We start from the raw sequence: 22,530 nt of genomic DNA, 5'->3' as shown, positions 1-22,530 counted from the left end.
TTTTTTCCCCTTCTTTTCAGACGTGTTCATTTTCTAGCCAGAGGTAACATTTTAACAGAAGTCTGCTGATTAGTAAGGATTCCCAGTAGCCGGTAGTGACCTATGTGAAATTCAGATGTTTTCAGTAACTTTGCCTCTAGTTTCAGCATGCCAGGATACTTCAAAGATCAAATATTTCATTTATTCTGGTCCTGCATAGTTTTTCAAATTACATTACTAAAATAAAATACCAACTATTTCTAGGGGTTTGAATTTGCTTTATCATAGCTTGGAGGTATATACACACACGCACCCACCCACCTACCTTCTCCAACAAGTGGAGTATCTGATAACAGGCGCTGTTTTTCTTCTCTTTAATTTAGTCCAGAGGTTTTGGGGGTTTTTTTGTTTGTTTTTTAAAAAAAATTTTTAATGTTTATTTTTGAGACGGAGAGAGACACAGCATGAACGGGGGAGGGTCAGAGAGAGAGGGAGACACAGAATCTGAAGCAGGCTCCAGGCTCTGAGCTGTCAGCACAGAGCCCGACGCGGGGCTCGAACTCACGGACCGTGAGATCCTGACCTGAGCCGAAGTCGGACGCTTAACCGACTGAGCCACCCAGGCGCCCCAGTCCAGAGGTTTTGGATCCACTTTGTCGTTTGCAGAAAATGTGGCAGCTATTCTGGGATCCAGTATGATCTTCTGTGGGGCTAGGGGGTGAAAAATCTTCCCGGTTCCCAAGCAGTATCTGAGATGTCGGTGAAACAGCAGGAACATCTTGCCAGTGCATGGCTGATGGTCATTTTTGTCCTCTGATGGTCTCTGTTCTTGCATCTTTGATGTGCTGCTGAGTTTGCCTCCTGGCCATTATCTCTGCTCAGGAGAGATTTCAACTGGAAGGGGAGCAGCTAAAATAACACGGGGGAAGGAGGATGCGAAGTGTCTGGCACTCATCCTCCAGCAGGTCATTTCGTTAGGTTTACCTCTTGAATTAATTATCCCTGGTGGGGAGTCGTGGGAATGTGATGATGGAGTTTGGGATTTACGGGGCCGTCCTTTAAGAAGTAACTTGTTTGGGGGGACCTGCGGTTAAGTAGCCTTGTCTGATGGAAACGCGGGCATTAGAGGCTGGTGGTAGAGTCTGAAGTCCTGTGCTCCTCAGGATGCATCTGTGTGTATGGGTTTGGAGCTTTGCTTGAAATAGTAACTTTCAGTCCTGCCAGGCAGTGTTTGGTCTGAATGAGCAAGTTTTTCATTATAGTTATACTCCCAAGAAAGAGTTAACTATCCTTCCTTATTTGTGAAGGTAATTACTCATGATATTTGGGCTATTGGGGTGAAAAAATTGACAAATGATAAAGTAACTGAATGCTCACTCAGTAAACAAAAAAGCTTTTTCTGAAATGATTTATAGTGCCACTGTACAAAAAAAAAAGCACCAGGAAATCATCTCATATGTATTTCGAAGTATATTTTCATATCTTCCACATAATAAACCTCAATCTATTACTATGGCCACAAATACTTGTTTATTTAAAAGTGAAATGGACCTGATGAAATACTGGAAACTGTCAAAATGAATTAATCGTAAATATTTGAGAACGGTAATTATAGTTTAATTCGTTGGCAATTCTATTGACTTATTTGGCCCTCCTCCACCATCCCACTTCCTGTGCCAAATTTCCCTAGGTTCCTTCCTCTCTTTTTACTACTAGTTGTTCCTGCTGGTACCTGGGAGCCCTTAGCCCCCTTGGTTCTAATTGTCCCTGAAGTCGTTGGCAGAGTGGATGCTGACAAGGAGCAAAACAAAACTCCTCTAGGTCCACTCCCCTTCTCCGAATCCCTGTGCTCTATGGGATCAAGAAGGACCTGGACAAGACCCCTTAGTGAACCTCCTCCATCCTTTATTGAAAAGGAGAGTGAGAGTAGCCAGAGTGAGAGGGGCAGTGTCAAGATCTTTGCCACCGTTTCTCTTTTTTTTTCCTTCCCTCTCAAGCATGAAGAAGGAAAATTTGTGAAAGCTCATCTGCTCCAGGAGTGGGTCCTGCTCTCTTGTCCTCTTCTGTCACCCACCCTGACCCTCACACTTTTCTCTTGCCCCTTTTTGCTGCCATCCCGCCCTTCATCCTGCTGTCCCGAGTAGGTCCTCCCTTCCGTATCCCAGGATCTCCTCCCGCCGCAGCTCTGCCTTTTTGTCCTAACTCGGAAGCCTCGTGCACTGCCAACTGCCATCTTCCCTGCCTTTTCTCCTGCTCTGCCTTGATCGTGGAAGCCTGGGCCTGTGGTCCTGGGGCGGGGGGGTGAAGAATTGGTTGCTACTGGAGGGCTGAGTGGGGCAGGAGTAGTTGGTTTTATTCTAAAGGCGATTGCAAAATGAGTTTTCCCAGAGAAGCGTTGCCCGTGCAGGTTTGGTATTTTATTATACTTCGGTAACCTTATGGGTGTTTTAGTTTTTGTGGACTGGTTTGGAATCCTGCCACAAAGACCTTTGTTTGCTGGGAAGTCAAGTTCTGAGATTCAAGTAGATGATTTAGGAAATCCGTGTGTGCTCTAGAAGTTGTTGGGGGTTGTGTGCTTTTTGGTAATTACTCAGTGGGATGGTATGGAGCACACCTTTTCGCTGTCCACATTAGATGTGTTGTGCAGATCAGGTGGCTCTTCTGGGAGATAAACAGATAGCCTTTTTAAATGTTCAATGAAGCAGTTTTGAATTCAAGCACATGTTTTGAAATATAGTTGTTCAGTCTATCTCAGGTTAATATTTGTTCTCAAAGCAGATGTTACAGTGTTGTGGAAAGAACAGAGTTTTGCTTTGTCATAAAAGCCGTATCTTGTTCCCACTATCTCTTGTTGCTGTTTTGAAACTTTTCAAGGGTATTTGAACTGTAGCAGTTATTTTAGACCCGTTTACTTAATGGTAAACCGGGACTGTGTTTGTTTTACCTGAAGGTTTTAAAATAAAGTTTTATTAGTCTGTTGTTGGAGTTCCATGCCGTTACCACTGTTTGCAGTGTTCGGACAAGTGAGGGATTTCGAAGTGTTAAAAGCAAAGCAGAATACATTTTAAATTTGTTCTGTATAAATGTGTTCAGTCTTGGCTTGGTTGAAAGATGTATTTCTACTGAAAGGCAAGATAGGTCTCTTTCTCTCTCTCTCTTTTTTTTTTAAATCTCCAAATCACTCTTGTTTTAAAAATGGAGTAAGCACCCTTTATTTCAGAGTTTGCCAAATTATTTAATTATACCCAGAGCGCAGTGGTTAAAAACATCTCTGGGGTAAAATGCTCGAATGTTCAAATCTTACTTTTGACACTAGCTCTGTGATCTTAGGCAAGTTGCTTAATCACTGACCTGTTTCCTCATTTTTGAAATTGGGGTAGTGTAATATTTACCTCACAGGGTTTTTGTGAGGATGAAATGAGCCAGACACAGGATGTATCGTGCATATTTACAACATAACTAGCAATGGTAAAGACTCAAGAAGAGTCAGTTTTTCGTAGTACATGGTCATCATCATTGTCGCTACTGCTATTACTAACTTCTGAGGTGAGACCCCTTCTGTGCTGGATGTGTGTGTCTGTGTGTGTGTGTGAGTGAGGGAGAGGGAGAGAGAGAGAAAGAAAACATTTGTGTATTTGGTAGTAATTTTTAAAAATTATTTATAAAGTTAAAAAAATTTTTTTTAATGTTCATTTATTTTTGAGAGAGAGAGACAGTGTGAGCAGGGGAGGGGCAGAGAGAGAGGGAGACGGAATCGGAAGCGGGCTCCGGGCTCAGAGCTGTCAGCACGGAGCTGACGCGGGGCTGGAACTCACAAACCATGAGATCATGACCTGAGCCAAGGCCGGACGCCCAACAGACTGAGCCACCCAGGCGCCCCTTATTTGTTTCTTTTAGTGGGAGAGAGAGCGCGTGAGTATGGGAGAAGGGCAGAGGCAGAGAGAGAGAGAGAGAGAGAGAGAGAGAATCTTAAGCAGGCTCCATGCTCAGTGTGCAGCCTGACGCAGCGCTGGATCCCCTGTCCCTGGGGTCCCATGAGACTTGAGCTGAAGGCAAGAGTCAGATGGTCAACCAACTGAGCCACCCAGGCGCCCCTGGGTAGTCCTTTTTAGCGCAAAGCTGATGGAGGGGGGCGGGGAGAGCAGCATATTAACTGCTGGATACATCCAAAATTGGCCGTAGTATAGGAAATGCGTAAAATATTGAGCTAATTTCTTTCAGTAACACCATTCCTATTATGTTAAGTATAAGAAACTGTGCCGCCTTGATATATGAGCAAAACTGGATTGTGTGAGTAACTGCAGTGTCTTTTATTAAAATTCATTTAATTATCTCGGCATCTATAAGGCCAAATTCTGTGTGGAGGGAGCCTCAGTTTCTAAATGGTCCATTTATAGGACTATTTTTTTGCAATTCATCACCATTTTCTCACAGAGATAATGTCACGTAAGGCCTTCAGATTCCCAGGCCAGTCCCACATATCTGAATTTGAAGACTGATAGTGGTATACAAACTAACTTCTTTGTATAACAGTGTCTCAACAAGAGTCTGCATTGAGTGCAGGAGATTATGAATACAATCTTGAAGATGGGATGGGGGAGTCACATTCCTTCAGGATCCTAGCAAGGACTCCCAAGTCGTGGGCAGAGGGCTTGCTTCTCTAGTGGATGCAGAGGACGGGGTGAGTAGTGGGACCTAGTCTCTAGAAGGCCGAACTTTTTTCCTGGTGTGGGTCTTCAAAAGGCTGTTTAGTATAGCGGTTGCCCTCAAACCTCTGTTCCTTCACTTACAGAACTTCTCTCATCTGTAGATTGTACTTATTAGTACTGTACTGCCTACCTTATAGGTTCTTGGGAGGGTTCGGCGTGGTAATATACATAAAGCACTTAAAATACCAGCTAGCCCATAGGCCAGTGCACAAGTAATGTTACACGTATATTTATTATTAAGTGTTACTGTGTTACAGCCTCTAAAATACCCCTCTCTGCTTGGCTGTCCACTGCCTCTGTCTTCTATACTTAAATAGTATTGTTCCCCCTTTCCACTGAGAAATGGTTTCATAGCTTTTCATTTTCATACCTGCCTAACGTAAGCATCTTTCTTTTTCTTTGAAGCTTTTCCAGGCTTTATTTAGTAATATTGGAAAAATAGGTAACACTTTCTTAAAAAGTCTTTTTTCATAAATGTGCCCATCTCACCTGTTTAGGCCTTGTGAAGATACTGACTGGACATTTTGATTGTTTTAGAATTGATGTAAAATGTCTCAACTTTTAGTAGTTTTTGCTGTCAAAATTTTCTTTTTCAGTAAGCTTTTTATTTTGAAATAACTTTAGATTTACGGAAAAGTTGCAAAGACGGTACAGAGATTCCATATACCCTTCACCCAGCTGTACGGAACCATGGTATATTTGTCAAAACTAAAGACATTAACATTGGTACATTTCTATCAACTAAACTGCAATTTTATTTGATTTCATTAGCTTTTCCAGTAATGTCCTTCTTCTGTGCCAGGATCCAATCCAGGATACCATGTTGCATTAGTTGTTAAGTCATTAGAAATTTTTTTTTTTTAATGTTTATTTTTGAGAGAGAGAACCCACGAACTGCGAGATCACGACCTGAACCGAAGCCGGAAGCTCAACCGACTGAGCCCCCCAGGCTCCCCAATTGTTAAGTGATTTTTTTTTCTTTTTCTTTTTTTTTTTTTTTTTTTTTTTTTACATTTATTTATTTTTCGAGAGACATAGAGAGACAGAGCCACCCAGGCACCCCTGTTAAGTCCCTTTTAATGTTTGTATTTATATCATTAAGACCTCCCATTTCTTTAGTGAATAAGTGTCTGTGGCCCTAAAACCGTGTTGTGTATTAAGTTTTCTGCAGATCTTCAGAAGGCCAGGCGTTTCCCTGGGGATTGCAAGTGTAGGGATACATCTTGGTGCTGAACTTTATAGTTTGAAATAAAAAGAGAGGGTCCTATGATAGTGGAAAGAATGCTATGGAGATAGAGTGGAGACCAAAGCATGTATAGAATTTAAAAATATGTTTGTTTTTTTTGTTTTTTAAAAATTTTTTTTCAACGTTTATTTATTTTTGGGACAGAGAGAGACAGAGCATGAACGGGGGAGGGGCAGAGAGAGAGGGAGACACAGAATCGGAAACAGGCTCCAGGCTCTGAGCCATCAGCCCAGAGCCCGACGCGGGGCTCGAACTCACGGACCGCGAGATCGTGACCTGGCTGAAGTCGGACGCTTAACCGACTGCGCCACCCAGGCGCCCCTAAAAATATGTTTTTACAGGACTAAATGGGTTGTTGTATGCGTACACTTTTGATGGAGTTAGCTTCACAATGACAAGCCATTCTTTTCCAGCTGATAAAGTTGGGGTTCCTCGGTGGTTCATTCGGTTCAGCGTCCAACTCTTGAATTTGGCTCATCATCCCAAGGTGGTAGGAACGAACCTCATGTCAGGATCCTGGTTGAAATTCTCTCTCTCTCTCTCTCTCTCTCTCTCTCTTTTTCTTTCTCTATTTCTCTGCCCCTCCCTGCTCATGTTCTCTCTCTCTCTGTAAAATAAGAAAAATTTAAAAATGTTAAAGTTACGTAGAAAGCATACTTTCTTCATATTGGGTATAGAAGTTAACTGGAATGAATTGTAGAAGTTAATTTTTTAAAACTGATTTAATAAGAAAATTAATATTAAGTTAGTACAAAAATTTATTGTCACAGATTTAGCACTTTTTTTTTTCACTGTGTACGGATTTCAGGTTATCATTATTGGTTCTTTTGGTCTTTTTCAGGGACACTTTATGCTATAGGTGCCATTGTCATTCTAAATGACGACGCATGCCGCACAGAGTTATTTAGTGTAAACAGAAAGTTATCGGTTGGTTGCACATCGTGAACTTTACTTTTAGAAAGTCTTATCTTTTCTGCTCCAGAAATAGCTTTTGGCTATAAGTCTTGGGTGGCACAGAAATTAATTTTGAGTTGGTAACACTTGGCTGAAAATGTTTAAATTGAATATAGCCTTATTGAGGGACACTGCCAGTAAACAAATTCTCTTGCTGGGTGGCAGTCCTCTAGAACTTAAAGAAATTGGGAGAGTGATGAACTTAAATAACTTTGTTTTTACTTAGGGAGAGCTGCTTCTGACCTTGGACAAATTGCCCGACTCAAAGGAGTTTGTTTTCTTCATTTATAAAATTAGGAGATTTGACTATAGGTGTGAGTCTGTTAGTTGATTTCTAACATTTCAAGGACCTTCTTACTTAATAAAAATATCAAGTGGCTTGTCTTAGATCTGTATGAACCAATACTACTCACTAAGTCTAGATATAAATCAATTTACCTTTTTGGATTTGAGTAGTATCAAACCAATTTTACTGTAAGTTTGAGAGTTCCTAGCTGGTTTGGCACCTCTGTGAATCCTTTTTGCTAGTTACCATGTTGTCTGATACCTGCTTTTGAAGTTCTTGTTAGTTATTTGATTTCTTTGCCCTGAAGCAGTGAACTTCAGACTTTTTTACTCCCCCATCCTTTAACAGATTTTGAAAAATAAGTACTCCTTCATACTTAAAAAAGAACTTATTAAAAGTTCACTAAATGTGCAGAAAGCATATGTCAGTGGTAAACAGCTCAGTGAATTTTTACCGAGTACACTTTTGTCCCAGATCAAGAAAATGAACATTATCAGTCATGTAGAAGCTCCTCTGTGTGCCTGTCTGATCACTTACTACCCTACACCCTCAGTCATTTCCCTGACCTTTTTTTTTTTTTTTAAATAACCGGAAGTTTGTACCTTTTACTTTCCTTCACCATTTTCCTGACATTTAACATCATATAGTTTTGCCTACTTTTGTGCTTCATATAAATGGAATCCTAGTATACTCTTGGGCAACATTATGAATGTGGGACTTATTTATATATTGTGTATAGTTGTATACTGTATCTTCTCAGAGAGTGTGATAAGATTGGTTTTATTTCTTCTTTAAAGTTATGATAGAACTGAGTCCTGAAGCCATTTAGACCTAGAGTTTGCTTTGTCAGAAAGGTTTTAAGTACAGATTGAATTTTTAAAGTAGTAGTAGTATACTTCAGGGTTTTTTTGTTTTTTTGGTTTTTTTAATTGAGGTATAAACATAACCTATAACATACCAGTTATTTATTTATTTAAAAAAGTTAATGTTTACTTTTGAGAGAGAGAGAGAGAGAGAGAGAGAGACAGAGACATTGCATGAGCGGGGGAGGTGCAGAGAGAGGGAGACCTAGAATCCGAAGCAGGCTCCAGGCTCTGAGCTGTCAGCTGAGAGCCCAGTGTGGGGCTTGAACTCAAGAACCCTGAGAACATGACCTGCGCCAAAGTCAGATGCTTAACCGACTGAGCCATCCAGGCGCCCCGTATAACATACCAGTTTAGTTCCAGGCGCACAACACAATGATTCCATATTTGTATATATTGCAAAATGTTCACCACAATAAGTTTAGCTAACATCTGTCACCGTACATAGTTATTACTCTAATTTTTTTCTTTTGATGAAGACTTTTTTTCAAAACTCTTTATTTTTGAGAGAGAGTGACTGAGGCCACAGGCAGGGGAGGTGCAGAGTGAGAGGGAGACACGGAATCTGAAGCAGGCTCCAGGCTCCGAGCTGTCAGCACAGAGCCAGATGCGGGGCTCAAACCCACAGACCATGAGATAATGACCCGAGTTGAAGTGGACATTGTAACTCACTGAGTCACCCAGGTGCTCCACTTTTGATGAAGACTTTTCAGATTTACAGTCTTAGTAACTTTCACGTGTACAGTACTGTATTATTAACTATCGTTGCCATGATGTACATTACATCCCCAGGACTCATTTATTTTATAACTGGAATTTTGTACCTTTAACCTCCTTCATCCATTTGCCTACCTCTACTTGCTGTATGTGGCAGCCTCTAATCTAATCTGTTCTCTGTGTCACTGAGTTTTGTTTTTTTTTTAAGATTTTACATATAAGTGAGATCATATGGTATTTTACTTTCTTTCTTGGCTATTGTAAATAATGCTGCAGTGAATACAGGAGTTAGTGTTTTTTCTATTTTTGGGTAAATACCCAGAAGTGGAATTGCTGGATCATATGATAGTTCTATTTTTAAGTTATTGAGAAACCTCCAACCTCTTTTCCATAGTGGCTGCTCCATTTGCATTCCCACCAACAGTAGATAGGGTTCCATTTTCTCCACATCCTTGCCAGCACTTGTTATTTCTTGGGGTTTTTTTTGATATTAGCCATTCTTTTTTTATTTTTTAATGTTTATTTATTCAGTATTTATTTTGAAAAAAGATTTTTTAACATTTATTTATTTTTGACAGTGAGAGAGACAGAGCATGAGCGGGGGAGGGTCAGAGAGAGGGAGACACAGAATCTGAAGCAGGCTCCGGGCTCCAGGCTCTGAGCTGTCAGCGCAGAGCCCAACGCGGGGCTTGAACTCAGGAACTGTGAGATCATGACCTGAGTCAAAGTCAGATGCCCAACCGACTGAGCCACCCAGACGCCCCTATTTAGTATTTATTTTGAAAAAGAGAGAGAGAGAGAGAGAGAGAGAGAGAGAGAGAATCCCAAGCAGGCTCTGCGCTGTCAGCGCCCAGAGCCTGACATGGGACCTGATCTCATGAACCACAAGATCATCACCTGAGCCAAAATCAAGAGTTGGATGCTTAACCAACTGAGCCACCCAGACACCCCAACATTAGGCATTGTGACAGGTGTGAGATATTATCTCATTGTGGGTTTTTTTTCCATTTTTTTCTTTTTTTGAAGTAACCTCTGTGCCCAATGTGGGTATCAAACTCATGACCCTGAGATCAAGAGCCACGTGCTCTACCAACTGAGCCAACTTGGTACTCCTCATTGTGCTTTTGATTTGCATTTCCCTGATCATTAGTGATGTTGAGCATCTTTTCATGTAGCTTTTGGCCATCTGCATGCCTTGTTTAGAAAACTGACTCTTCAGAACTTCTGCCCATTTTTAAATTAGGTTGTTTGTTTTTTTACTGTTGAGTTGTAGGAGTTCTTCTCAGAGATCTGATTTGCAAATATTTTCTCCCTTTCAGTAGGTTGTCTTTTCATTTTTGTTGATGATTTCCTTTGCTCTGCAGCAGCCTTTTAGTTAGGTGTAGTCCCGCTTGTTTGCTTTGCTTTTTGTTGCCTTTGCTTTTGGAGCCAGATTGAGAAAAATCATCACCAACTCTGATGTCAAGCTTATTACTGCCTATGTTCTCTTCTAGAAGTTTTATGGTTTCGTGTGTTATATGTTCAAGTCTTTAATCGATTTTGAGTTCATTTTTGCATATGGGGTAAGATAGTGATCCAGTTTCATTCTTTGCCTGTAGCTGTCCAGTTTTCCTGACAGATGTTATATTTTAAAAATTTTTTAAAAGTGTTTATTTTTAAGAGAGAGAGAGAGACACACACACACAGAGCATGAGCGAGGGAGGGACAGAGAGAGACAGAGACACAGAATGTGAAGCAGTCTCCAGGCTCTGAGCTGTTAGTGCAGAGCCGGACGTGGGGCTCAAACTCACTAACCGTGGGATCATGACCTGAGCCGAAGTTGGACACTTAACTGACTGAGCCACCCAGGTGCCCCATTCTTTTTTCTTTTCTTAATTTTTCTTTTCATATTTGTTTATTTTTGAGAGAGAGAGATAGAGTGTGAGTGGGGAAAGGGCAGAGAGAGGGAGACAGAATCTGAAGCAACCTGCCAAGAGATTATCAAAGAGACTCTCCTTCCTTTCCTGTGTGTTCTTGGCTCCCTTGTCATAAATTAATTGACCATATATGCTTCAGTTTATTTCTCAGCTGTCTATTCTGTTCTGTTGGTCTGTGTGTTTGTTTTTATGCCGATACCATGCTGTTTTGATGATTATAGCTTTGTAATATAGCTTGAAATCCTGGAGTTTGATGCCTTCAGCCTCGTTCCTTTTTCTCAAGATTGCTTTGGCCATTTTGGGGTCCTTTTGAGGTCAGTCCTACACATTTTAGGATTGTTCTATTTGTATGAAAACTGCCATTGGTATTTTGATAGGGATTGCATTGACTCTGTAGATTGCTTTGGATGGTTATGGACATTTTCACAATATTCTTCCGATCTATGAGCGTGGAATATCTTCCCGTTTATTTGTGTCTTCCCTTTCTTTCATCAGTGTCTTATAATTTTCAGTGTACAGGCAGGTCTTTCACCTCTTTAAATTTTTTCCTACATATTTTATTCTTTTTGATGTAATTGTAAATCGGATTGTTTTCTTAATTTCTCTTATAGTTTGTTATTAGTTAATAGAAATGCAACAGATTTCCGTGTATTGATTTTGTTTTCTGCAAGTACTGAATTCGTTCCTTAGTTCTAACAATTTTTTGGTGGAGTCTTTAGGGTTTTCTCTACATAATATCATGTCATCTGCAGATAGTGACAAGTTTTTACTTTTTCCTTAACAATTTGAATGCTTTTTATTTTTTTCTTGCTTAATTGCTCTGCTAAGATTTCTGATACTATGTTGAATCAAAGTGGTGAGAGTGGGCATCTTGTGTTGTTCCTGATCTTAGAGGCGAAGCTTTGAGCTATTTACCGTTGGAGTATGATATTAGCTGAGAGCTTGTCATACATGTCCTTTGTTATATTGAGGTGTGTTCCCTTTATACCCACTTTGTTCAGAGTTTTTATCATAAAAGGATGTTGAATTTTTTTTTTTTGCACCTCTTGGGATGATCATATGATTTTTATCCTTTATTTTCTTAATGTGATATATAACGTTGGTTTATTTGCATTCTTGTGTGCCTGGAATAAATCCCATTGATTCTGGTGTATGGTCTTTTTCACGTATTGTTGAATTTGGTTTGTTAATATTTTGTTGAGGATTTTGCATCTATGTTCATCAATGATACTGGCTTATAGTTTTATTCAGTTGTGGTGTCCTTGTCTAGTTTTGGTATCAGAATAATGCTGGCCTTATAAAATGAGTCTGGAAGTGTTCTATTTTGGGGGGAAGAGTTTGAGAATGATTGGTGTTCTTTGAATGGTAGAATTCACTAGTGTCACTGTCCTGGCGTTTTGCTCATTGGGCGGTTTTTGATTATCAATTCAATCTTCCTAGTAATTGTTCCACTTATTTATTCTTTCATGATTCAGTCTGACAAGGTTGCATGTTTCTAGGAATTTATCCATTTCGTCTAGGTTTTTCAGGTTGTTTGCATGTAATTGTTCATTGTAGTCTCTTATGATCCTTTGTATTTCTGTGGTATCTGTTGTAATGTATTGTTTAATTTCTATTTTTATGTATTTGAGCCCTCTTTTTATTGTTGTTGAGTCTAGCTAACGGTTCTCTATTTTTTCCGCAGAACCAGCTCTTAGTTTTATTGATCTTTACTGTTGTTTCTTTTGTCTTTTTTTCACGTGTTTCTGGTTTGTTCTTTGTTATCCTTCATTGTCCTGAGTCTGGACTTGCCCCCACCCTGTCCCAGTTCCTTGAGATATGTTAAGCTGTTTGAGAGCTTCCTTTTTTCTTTTCTTTTCTTTTCTTTTCTTTTCTTTTCTTTTCTTTTCTTTTCTTTTCCTTTCCTTTCCTTTCTTTTCTCTTTTTTAAAAATATATATAGGTATTTGTTGCTTTGAACTTTTCTGTTAGAACTGCTTTTGCTGCATTGCATAAATCTTGGTATATTGTATTTTACATTTTCATTTGACTCAAGGTACTTTTTAAAAAAGTTTTTATTTAAATTCTAGTTAACACACACTTTAGTATTAATTTCAGGTGTACAATATAGGTCACCGCTTCCATGCGTCACCTGATGCTCATCACAAGTGCCCTGCTTAATCCCCACCACCAATTTCACCCATCCTTCCATCCACCTCCCCTCTGGTAATCATCAGTTTGTTCTCTATAATTAAGAGTCTGTTTCTTGGTTTGCCTCTCTCTCTTCTTTTTTTTTCCTTTGCTCATTTGTTTCTTAAATTCCACATGAGTGAAATCATAAGCTGTTTGTCTTTCTCTGATTTATTTAGCTTAGCATAATATTCTCTAGCTCCACCCATGTCATTGCAAATGGCAAGATTTCATTCTTTTTTTTTTTTTTATGGCTGAGTAATATTTCATTATATATTCCAGGAACTTCCATACTATTTTCCAGGGTGGCTGTCCGGGTTTCCATTCCCACCAACAGTGCAAGAGGGTTCCCCTTTCTTTTCATTCTTGCCAACACCTGTTGTTTCTTGTATTGTTGAGTTTAGCCATTCTGACAGGTGTGAAGTGATACGTCATTGTAGTTTTAATTTGCATTTCTCTGATGATCAGTCATGTTGAGCATCTTTTCATGTGTCTTTTGCCATCTGTATGTCTACTTTGGAAAAATGTGTATTCGTGTCTTCTGCCTGTTTTTTAATTGGATTATTCGTTTTTGAGGGTTTTTTTTTTTTTTTAATGTTTGAGAGAGTATGAGACTGAGCATGAGCAGGGGAGGGGGCAGAGAGAGGGGGAGAGAGAAAATCCCAAGCAGGCTCTGTGCATTCAGTTCAGAGCCCAGCACGGGGCTCCATCCCAGGACCTGTGAGATTATGACCTGAGCTGAGATTAAGAGTCAGACAGCCAACTGACTGAGCCACCCAGTTGCCCCTTGAGTATTGAGGGTTTTTTTTGTTTTTGTTTTTTTAGTTTATTTTGAGAGAGCACATGCATCTGGGTGAAGGGCAGAGAGAGAGAGAATCCCAAGCAGGCTCCGCACCACCAGTGCAGAGCCTGAAATGGGGCTCAAACCCTCAGACTGTGAGATCATGACCTGAGCTGAAACCAAGAGTTGGACATTTAACCAACCGAGCCACCCAGGTGTTCCAGATGTTGAGTTTTATAAGTTATATTTTGGATACTAACCCTTTATCAGGTACATCATTTGCAAATGTTTTCTCCCATTCAGTAGGTTGCCTTTTAGTTTTATTGTTTTCTTTGCTGTGCAGAGGTTTTTGTTTTGATATAGTCACCAGAGTTGTCTTTGGCTTTTGTTTCCCTTCCTCAGACATATCTAGAAAGAAGTTAACTGTGGCTGATGTCAAAGAAGTTACTGCTTGTGTTCTTTTCTAGGATTTTTGTCGTTTCAGGTCTCACGTTTAGGTTTTTTATCCGTTTTGAATTCATTTTTGTGTATGGTGTCAGAAAGTGGTCTAGTTTCATTCTTCTGCCTGTTGCTGTCCACTTTTCCCACCACCATTTGTTGAAGAGACTGTCTTATTCCCATTGGGTATTCGTTCTTGTTTTGTTGAAGACTAATTGTATAATTGGGGGTTCATTTCTGGGTTTTCTATTCTGTTACATGGATCTGTGTGTCTGTTTTGTGTCAGTACCATACTGACTTGATGACTACAGCTGTGTAATACAGCTTGAAGTCCAGAGTTGTGATGCCTCTAGCTTTGCTTTGCTTTTTGAACATTGCTTTGGCAATTTGGGGTCTTTTGTGATTCCATACAAATTTTAGGGTGGGTTGTTCTAGCTCTGTGAAAAATGCTGGTGGTAATTTTGGTAGGGATTGCATTAAATGTGTAGATAGCTGTCTCATGGTATTTTTTTTTTCTCTTTTGAGTTCTTTGTTGACACATTACTTCAGTATTTGTGAATTTGCTGTTTTTGTTCTTGCAGTTGGTTTCTAGTTTCATACAATTGTAGTTGGGAAAAGATGCTGAATATGGCTTTATTTCTTCTTATAACCATTTGGTAAATCTCATATTTATTAAAATTTGTTTTAGCTGAAGTTCCAAATGTATTGGCATTACAGTTATACTCTTTTATCATTTAATGTGTACGGATGGCTTAGTGATAAAACTCCTTTTTATTTTTTATTTTTTTTTAAATAGACTTGAACGTACAATGTAGTGGTTTTTAATACATTCACACAGTTGTCCACCATCATCATAAGCAATTTTAGAACATTAGCATTCATTCCCTATTATCCCCCAGCCCCTTCCCTCCTCATCAGTCCTAGGTAATTACAAATCTTTTTTGCCCCCTATAGATTTGTTTCTTCTGATATCTTCATATAAATGGAATCATAAAATATGTGCTACTTTGTGACCAGCTTCTTTCACTGAGCATAATGCTAAGTTTCATCTGTATTGTAGCATGTGTCAGTTTTATATTTTTATTGCGAGAAAATAGTACACTGGGTGGATATATCATTTTATTCATTCATCAGTTGATGGACATTTGGGTGGTTTTTACTTTTGGCCATCATGAATAATGCTGTCATGAACATTCATGTACAAGTTTTTGTCCAAATGTATATTTTCATCTCTCGGGCATTTTTCATTCTTACTACTGAGTAAGTGTATCTTTTCCTGCTTTTTAAAAATAATTTGCGGGGCGCCTGGGTGGCGCAGTCGGTTAAGCATCCGACTTCAGCCAGGTCACGATCTCGCGGTCCGTGAGTTCGAGCCCCGCGTCGGGCTCTGGGCTGATGGCTCGGAGCCTGGAGCCTGTTTCTGATTCTGTGTCTCCCTCTCTCTCTGCCCCTCCCCCGTTCATGCTCTGTCTCTCTCTGTCCCAAAAATAAATAAACGTTGAAAAAAAAAATTAAAAAAAAAAAAAATAAAATAAAAATAATTTGCATGGGGAGGTTTAGCAATTAATAGTAATTTTCCCCAAAAAACACTATATTTTGTTAATATCTGCTTTTATGTACACTATTTCCTTTTACTTCTTTAGGGTTTATTTTGCTTTTCTTACTGCTTAACAGTGGTAGTTAGGTATTAATTCGCAACCTCATTTCCAACACAGGGATTTAAAACTATCATTTCATGTTCAAGTATTGCTCTACCTGAATCCCATAATTTTTGATAGGTAATATTTTCATTATTTCACATCATTTTCTAATTTCCATTGCAGTTTCTTCTTTGATCAGCGAGTTATTGAAAACTGTACTTCTTGGGCCGTGTGGGTGGCTCAGTCAGTTAAGCATCTGACCCTTGATTTCAGCTCAGGTCATGATTTCACAGTTTGTGAGATCGAGCCCTCTGTTGGGTTCTGTGCTGTCAGCACAGAGCCTGCTTACAATTCTGTTTTCTTCTCTCTCTACTCCTTCCCCACACGCGTTCTCTCTCTTTCTCAAAATAAATAAATATTTTTTTAAAATATTTCTTAAATTCTAGTAATAATGAGAATTTTCTAAGTATCCATATTTTGTAATTGGTTTCTGGCTTTATCACATTTTCCTTAGATAACTTCTTTTTTTTTTTTCTTAACGTTTATTTATTTTTGAGACAGAGAGAGACAGAGCATGAACGGGGGAGGGGCAGAGAGAGAGGGAGACACAGAATCTGAAACAGGCTCCAGGCTCTGAGCCATCAGCCCAGAGCCCAACGCGGGGCTCAAACTCACCGACTGCGAGATCATGACCTGAGCTGAAGTCGGACGCTTAACCGACTGAGCCACCCAGGCGCCCCAACATTTTATCATTTTTGAAGTGACTCTTTTAACTATAGGGATGCTTTTTCTTTGATGTCTCTTTGGTGTCTGAAACTAATTTAGCTGTTGCATCTTTATTGTGGCTCATGTTTGCATGATGTATTTTTCTTTCCTTTTCCTTTTAATCTTTTTGTGTTATATTTTAGGTGACTCTCTTGAAAACAACCTCTATTTGTAGGGATTTTTTTAAATCCAGTCTGATAATCTTTCTTTCTTTTCTTTTTTTTTTTTGAACATTTAATTGATTCACATTTAATATGATTACTGTTATTTTGAGATTACTTCCAGCATTTCTGAACATTCCAGTTTACCTGTTCTGTATTTCTTTTTTCTTCTGTTATTTTTGTATCAGTTTTTCCGTTATTGGTTCAAATACCACATATTTATTTTAATTCTTTTTGTGATTACCCCAGCATGTACAGCATGTGTATTTGATTTATCAAAGTCTAGTGTTAAGTGATACTTTTCACTTTCCTCTTGGTTGAAGCAAGAACATTAAAACTCCTTAGTTCCATTTAACCACCTCCTGACATACATGCTTTGTCCTGTAATTTCATTTTCTGTAAATTTTTTTTTACAAAAGGCATACATATTTAATATACATAATGAGTTTGGAGTTAAGTTTCTATATGCATTTTAAACTCCACAAGACAGTATTTTATACAGTGTTCCATTAGATTTTAAACCCATTTCCTTAACACTTGCATGGTTCTTCATTCTTTTCTGCATCTCTGAGCTTCCAATTTGGATCGGTTTTCTTTTGCTTTGTGATTTCTGAGTGGGGTTTGCTGGAAGTGAACTTTGTTTTTATTTGAGAATATACTTCATTTCCATTTCTTTAGTGTTTATTTGTTTTGATGGGGGGCGGGGTGGTGCAGAGAGAGAAAGATCAAGAATCCCCACCAGGCTCTGCACAGTCAGCACAGGGCCTGATGCAGGGCTGGAACCCACACACTGTGAGATCATGACTGGAGCCGAAATCAAGAGTTGAACACAACGGACTGAGCCACCTAGGAGCCCCTTCATTTCCATTTTTGGTGGATATTTTCTCTGCACTGGAATACTAGGTTGGCAGTTTTTCTTTCTGCTCCTTAGAGATTGTTTTATTAGCTTTGATTTATATTGTTGCAAACTAAGCTGTCTTGGGGTGCCTGGGTGGCTCAGTTGGTTAAGCTCAGTCATGATCTCGCGGCTTATGAGTTTGAGCCCCGCATTGGGCTATGTACTGACAGCTCAGAGCCTGGAGCCTGCTTCGGATTGTGTCCCTCTCTTGTTCTGCCCCTCCGCTGCTCGCATGCGCGCGCTCTCTCTCTCTCTCTCTCTCTCTCTCTCTCTCTCTCTCTCTCTGAAAAATAAACATTAAAAAAAAAAAAAAAAAAACGAAAGAAAGTAATTCCCCCCACCCCACCCCACAGGACAGTTTTAAGTGTTTCTTTGTTGATTGTCTGCTAGGAATTCATCGAGAATCTTAAGTTTGTGGTTTGACATTATTCATCATTATTGGAAAATTTTAGCTATATATTGCTTGCGCCCCATACTACCTCTTCTGGATTCCAGTTAACTGTGTTGTGTGGTGGACCTTCTACTGTATCTTCATGTTTCTTACCCTCTCTTCATTCTGAGCTTTTTTCCCACCAATCTATCCTTTGAGGTACTGTCTCCACTGTCTGATTTACTCTCTCACTGACTGTTAAACCTCTTTCTTGAATTCATAATTTTAGTTTTTGTATTTTTCAGTAACTTTTTGCTTCTTTTAAAAATCGATTATGTCACTTACTATGGTTTTTTAGTTGATTACTGAGATTAAATTGTAATTTAAAATTTTGTTTGAAAAAAAAATTTTTTTCTGTTTGGTAATTCCAGTATCTGGAGTTCCTGTGAATCTCTTTTTGTTGTTTGCTCTTTCTGTGGCTTTTGATCCTGCTTTCTTGTCTCCTCAAGTGCTCTGTTGTCTTTAATTGTATGCTGGGCATTGGATTTGAAGAGTTATTTGACAAATTATTTGTGACCAGGGATGATATCTTCCAGAAAGGATTTATTTTTGTGGCATCTGCTTGAGGGAATCCAGGATTACTTAGTCTAATCTCTGTCAAGATTTTTCTGGGCCAACCAGATGACTCAAAGCCAGAGTGCATTCAGTGTATGGACTGACTCATTTCTGGTTCACCCTTACTTCTAAGGTGCTGATCTTCAGGTTCCTAACCTGAAGCTGGAGGGAGGATTTTCCTTTTGTCCCTTAAAGCCTGTCAGGCTGTCCGATGCAGTTTAGCTTCTGGTTTCTTTTGGATTGTTGGGGTCACTTCTCTGAATTTTCTGGTCCTCTAATCCATCTGAAAGCACTGTCCTGTTGGCTCTTCAGGCCTTTAAGATAGTTGTTTCTTACATTTTGTGCAGCTCTATTTATAGGTCTTCGGCAGGCAGGTTGGTTCAAATCCCCTAATGTGCTGTAACTGAGAGAGGAAGTCCTGTTGGCTCTTCATGGCAGAGTACGCTTTGGACGTGTTTCTCGAAGACTTCAGACTCAGCCGCTAGTTCTCTTTAAGTTTCGTTTTACGGAATTTTACTCACTTGGCTAGTTTTGTAGATTTGTGTTAAAAGTTTATATTCTGTGTCTATGCGTGTGTATAAATCTAAATAAAATTATAACAATACTCAGCAGCATTTTAAGTCCCTTCAACCTTAGGCAGTTTCTAGATCCTGACAATGGACAGATTTGTTGTATTTTAAGTTTCAGCTAAAAATAGTGTCTGGAGGGGGGCGCCTGGGTGACGCGGTAGGTTGAGTGTCCGATTTCGGCTCAGGTCACGGTCTCACGGTTCGTGAGTTTGAGCCCCACGTCGGGCGGTGAGCTGACAGCTCAGAGCCTGGAGCCTACTTCCGAGGCTTTGTCTCCCTCTCTCTCTGCCCCTCCCCTGTTCGCGCTCTGTCTTTCCTTTCTCTCTCTGAAAAATAAATAAACATTAAAAATATATATATTTACTTTGAGAGAGAGACAGAGCGTGAGCAGAGGAGGGGCAGAGAGAGAGGGAGACACAGAATCGGAAGCAGGCTCCGGGCCCCGAGCTGTCAGCACGGAACCTGACATGGGGCTCAAACTCAGGGGCCTTCGAGGTGTGAGATCGTGACCTGAGCCGAAGTCGGCCGCTTAACCGACTGAGCCACCCAGGTGCCCCTCAAAATAAATATTAAAAAAAAAATAGTGTCTGGAGTTACTCTTGGAACATGAAATCTCTCTTAATGGCTGTTGGGTGGCACAGTATCAGCTAATTCTCTCTGTCACGTGAAAGAAAGCTTTCCCAGCCGTGCTCGTACCATCATTACATCTGTCATAGTTGACCTGTTTGTAGGTATAATACATATCTGTCCTTTTGAAATAGGAAACACGGATATATTTCTGCTGAGATTCCTCTTTGCTGTCCTGTGAGAGCTCTCAGACAGCCTTGGGAACGAATGTGGTTCTTTACAGGTGAGAACCATTTTCCTTCTTTGTGTAATTTCCACAGGAGTCTTGTGAGGTGCGATGGTTAGGCAGTTTGAAGCAAAAAAATAGGAAACAAAGCCTAAGGGAAGTTAAGTGACTTGTTGTGGCCTCACACCTGGCTAATGGCATATGTTCTTTGTCTGGGACCACTTGGGCATTTTTTACCTCTTGTGACCAGTTAACACTTGCCTGTGCATACTCACTGATGTCCCAGTTTTGTCATGTTTTGCTTTCTTCTTCCTGTAAAGTAAATGATACAGTGACTTCGTCACTCATGTCCTAAAGATTGGGACAATGGGGAGATTACTCCTTCATATCCCATCCTCAGTAACCCCCCCCCCCCCCATTTCTAGTTCATGATTCCACTGGCTCTGGAATTGGCCACCTCCTCTGTCCTTTTGGAAAGCTTGCTTTGTCACTAGTCCTTTTTCATCACGTGTACCATCAGTCTCTTTCCCCTGTCTTTAGACGTGCCTCCGTTTTTCCAGTTGTAAAAAAGATACCTCTTTTCTTTCCAATACATTTGCCATTCTTGTCATTCATATGGCTAAACTGAAACCCTCTAACTCCCTTACTGGGTATCTTCTGTAAGGCTTCTTTTCCTTCTGTAATCACCCTCGATGAAGATCCTAGCCCAAATCTTGTTTGCTCTGATCATCTGAATCTTTGGGAGAACAAAAAGCTTTTCTGCCTTGGACCCGTTTTGCAGTCAGTGCGTCACCAGAAACATGGCGGTGCTTCTGCTTCTACATGGTGCTTACGTTCCACATGCCGTGTCCTTGTTACGGTAACTTTGAACAGTTACGTAGGTCTGTGAAGGTCAAATGCCCTTGTTTACTGGGAGTAGTCAGTCAGTATGGTGTTCAGTTCCTACGGATTTCAGGGTATGAGGATGTGGCCTCCTCACATTCAGTATTACTCCATTTTCTTCCAAGAACTAGTTACTTTTAATCCCTGAGGATTCTTTTCTCGGAAGTTCATTCATTAGTGTCCCCTCTTGTCCCACTGACAAACCTGTCGTGCTTTAAACTGTTGATAGAACTGCTACCGGTGCTGTTATCTCTTGAATATCCTCATCAGAGTATTGGCATTCTTTCCTTTTCTTTTTTAAATCCTGTATCTTTTCTCTCCTCTGCTTTGGTTATTTTTCTTCAGTAAACTTGCTTTACCTCAGCCGGGGTATGGAGTATGTTATTTTTTTAGCAGCGCAAGTGGAAGCTTTAAAACAGGGCATGGGTGCCATAATCTTGCTTCATTGCTTATTGCAGAACCTTGCATATAATAATTCAATAAGTGCTTAAATTAACACGTTTAATATTATAATCAATTATAAATGTTAATATTGATAATTATAATTACTAACAGGATTATTAAATTGATACTTAAATATAATGGTGTTGGCTTTTTAAGGGTTTTATCTCAGGACTGCCTTAAGAACCCTTGCATTAGTTTTATATCTCTAGCTTCTTATTCTACAATCTCTTTACTAAATAATGAAAATGATCTTTTAAATATTAATTTGAGTTCATTGATGTTTTCTCCTTAAAGGACTCTGTAGTGACTATTAGTTAAGTGCTTTTATTTTTACTTTTTTATTTGTGAACATTTCCAAATGTCTCTTTCGCTGAGAATTTATACCACATCCGAGACATTGTTTTATTCCAAAATATGTCTATAAAACGACACGTTGTTCTGTATTACTGCAGTGCAGTAGCATACACAACACACCTGATAAGGATGTCTTTTTTGTTTTTAACTACTTATTTTGAAAGAGAGAGCTTGCACCTGCATGCACTCCTGAGTGGGAGAGGGGCAGAGAGAGAGAAAGAGAGAGAATCCCAAGCTGGCTCGCCTGTTACTGCATAGCCTGACTCGGGGCTCTATCCCAGGATCTGTGAGAACAGGACCCGAGCTGACACCAAGTCAGATAGATGCTCAGCCGACTGAGCCAGCCAGGTGCCCCAATAATGATTTCTTAATAGCTCATACCATACTTAGTCCATGTTCAAGTTTCCCCAGTTCCCTAACAAGTGTTTTTGTATAGTTTGATTTGTCAGAGGGCTCCGGTGATAACCTCCTGATCCCTTCATGAAGCCCCACTTTTTACCTAATTCTTTTACCATCTACCGATTACCATTGCAAGGATTATTTAATTAAAATTTTCAAAAGTGAGGGGTGCCTGGCTGGTTGAGCATGAGACTTTTGATCGTGGGGTCGTGAATTCGAGTCCCACATTGGGGCTAGAGTTTACTTAAAAATAAAAAAAGTTACAAAATTGTGATTGTGCGAATTTGCTCGCTTCTGCCATTATGAGCTGAAATCTTTCTCTGGGAGAATTTTTCCCTCATTCACTAGGGCTCCTTGGTTAACCTGCAATATCTAGTCAGTTCTTGAGTTGTTAATATTGCCTGTTGGGGAACTGAAGACTGTTTTCTTCTCCTTTTTTAAAATGAAGTTTAGTTAGTGTATAACATTATGTTAGTTTCAGGTGTATAACATTGAGCAATTCTGTACGTTACTCTGTGCTCACTGCAAGTATAGTCACCATCTGTCACCAAAGAACATTATCCCAATAGTACTGGTTCTATTC

At 39.7% G+C, this 22,530-nt stretch overlaps 1 protein-coding gene across 8 annotated transcripts in view; it reads left to right on the top strand.

Moving 5' to 3' along the window:
* Window positions 1-22,530, top strand: part of TAB3 (TGF-beta activated kinase 1 (MAP3K7) binding protein 3) — an 88,770-nt gene that overhangs the window by 1,936 nt on the left and 64,304 nt on the right. The window contains exon 1 of one of the 8 annotated variants that reach the window (XM_047843506.1): window positions 3,505-3,525. The exons of 6 other annotated variants lie outside the window; for them this stretch is intronic. The gene's annotated coding sequence lies outside the window, so the exon portion shown is untranslated. Of the gene's footprint in view, window positions 1-3,504; window positions 3,526-19,909; window positions 19,926-22,530 lie in introns of those variants that run through there. One more of the 8 variants, XM_047843504.1, reaches the window with a different exon arrangement.

The sequence above is a fragment of the Prionailurus viverrinus genome, chromosome X, assembly GCF_022837055.1.
Source record: "Prionailurus viverrinus isolate Anna chromosome X, UM_Priviv_1.0, whole genome shotgun sequence".
Classification (NCBI taxonomy): domain Eukaryota; kingdom Metazoa; phylum Chordata; class Mammalia; order Carnivora; family Felidae; genus Prionailurus; species Prionailurus viverrinus.
Note: the sequence above shows the minus strand (reverse complement) of the source record. Positions and strands in the feature narration are given on the sequence as shown.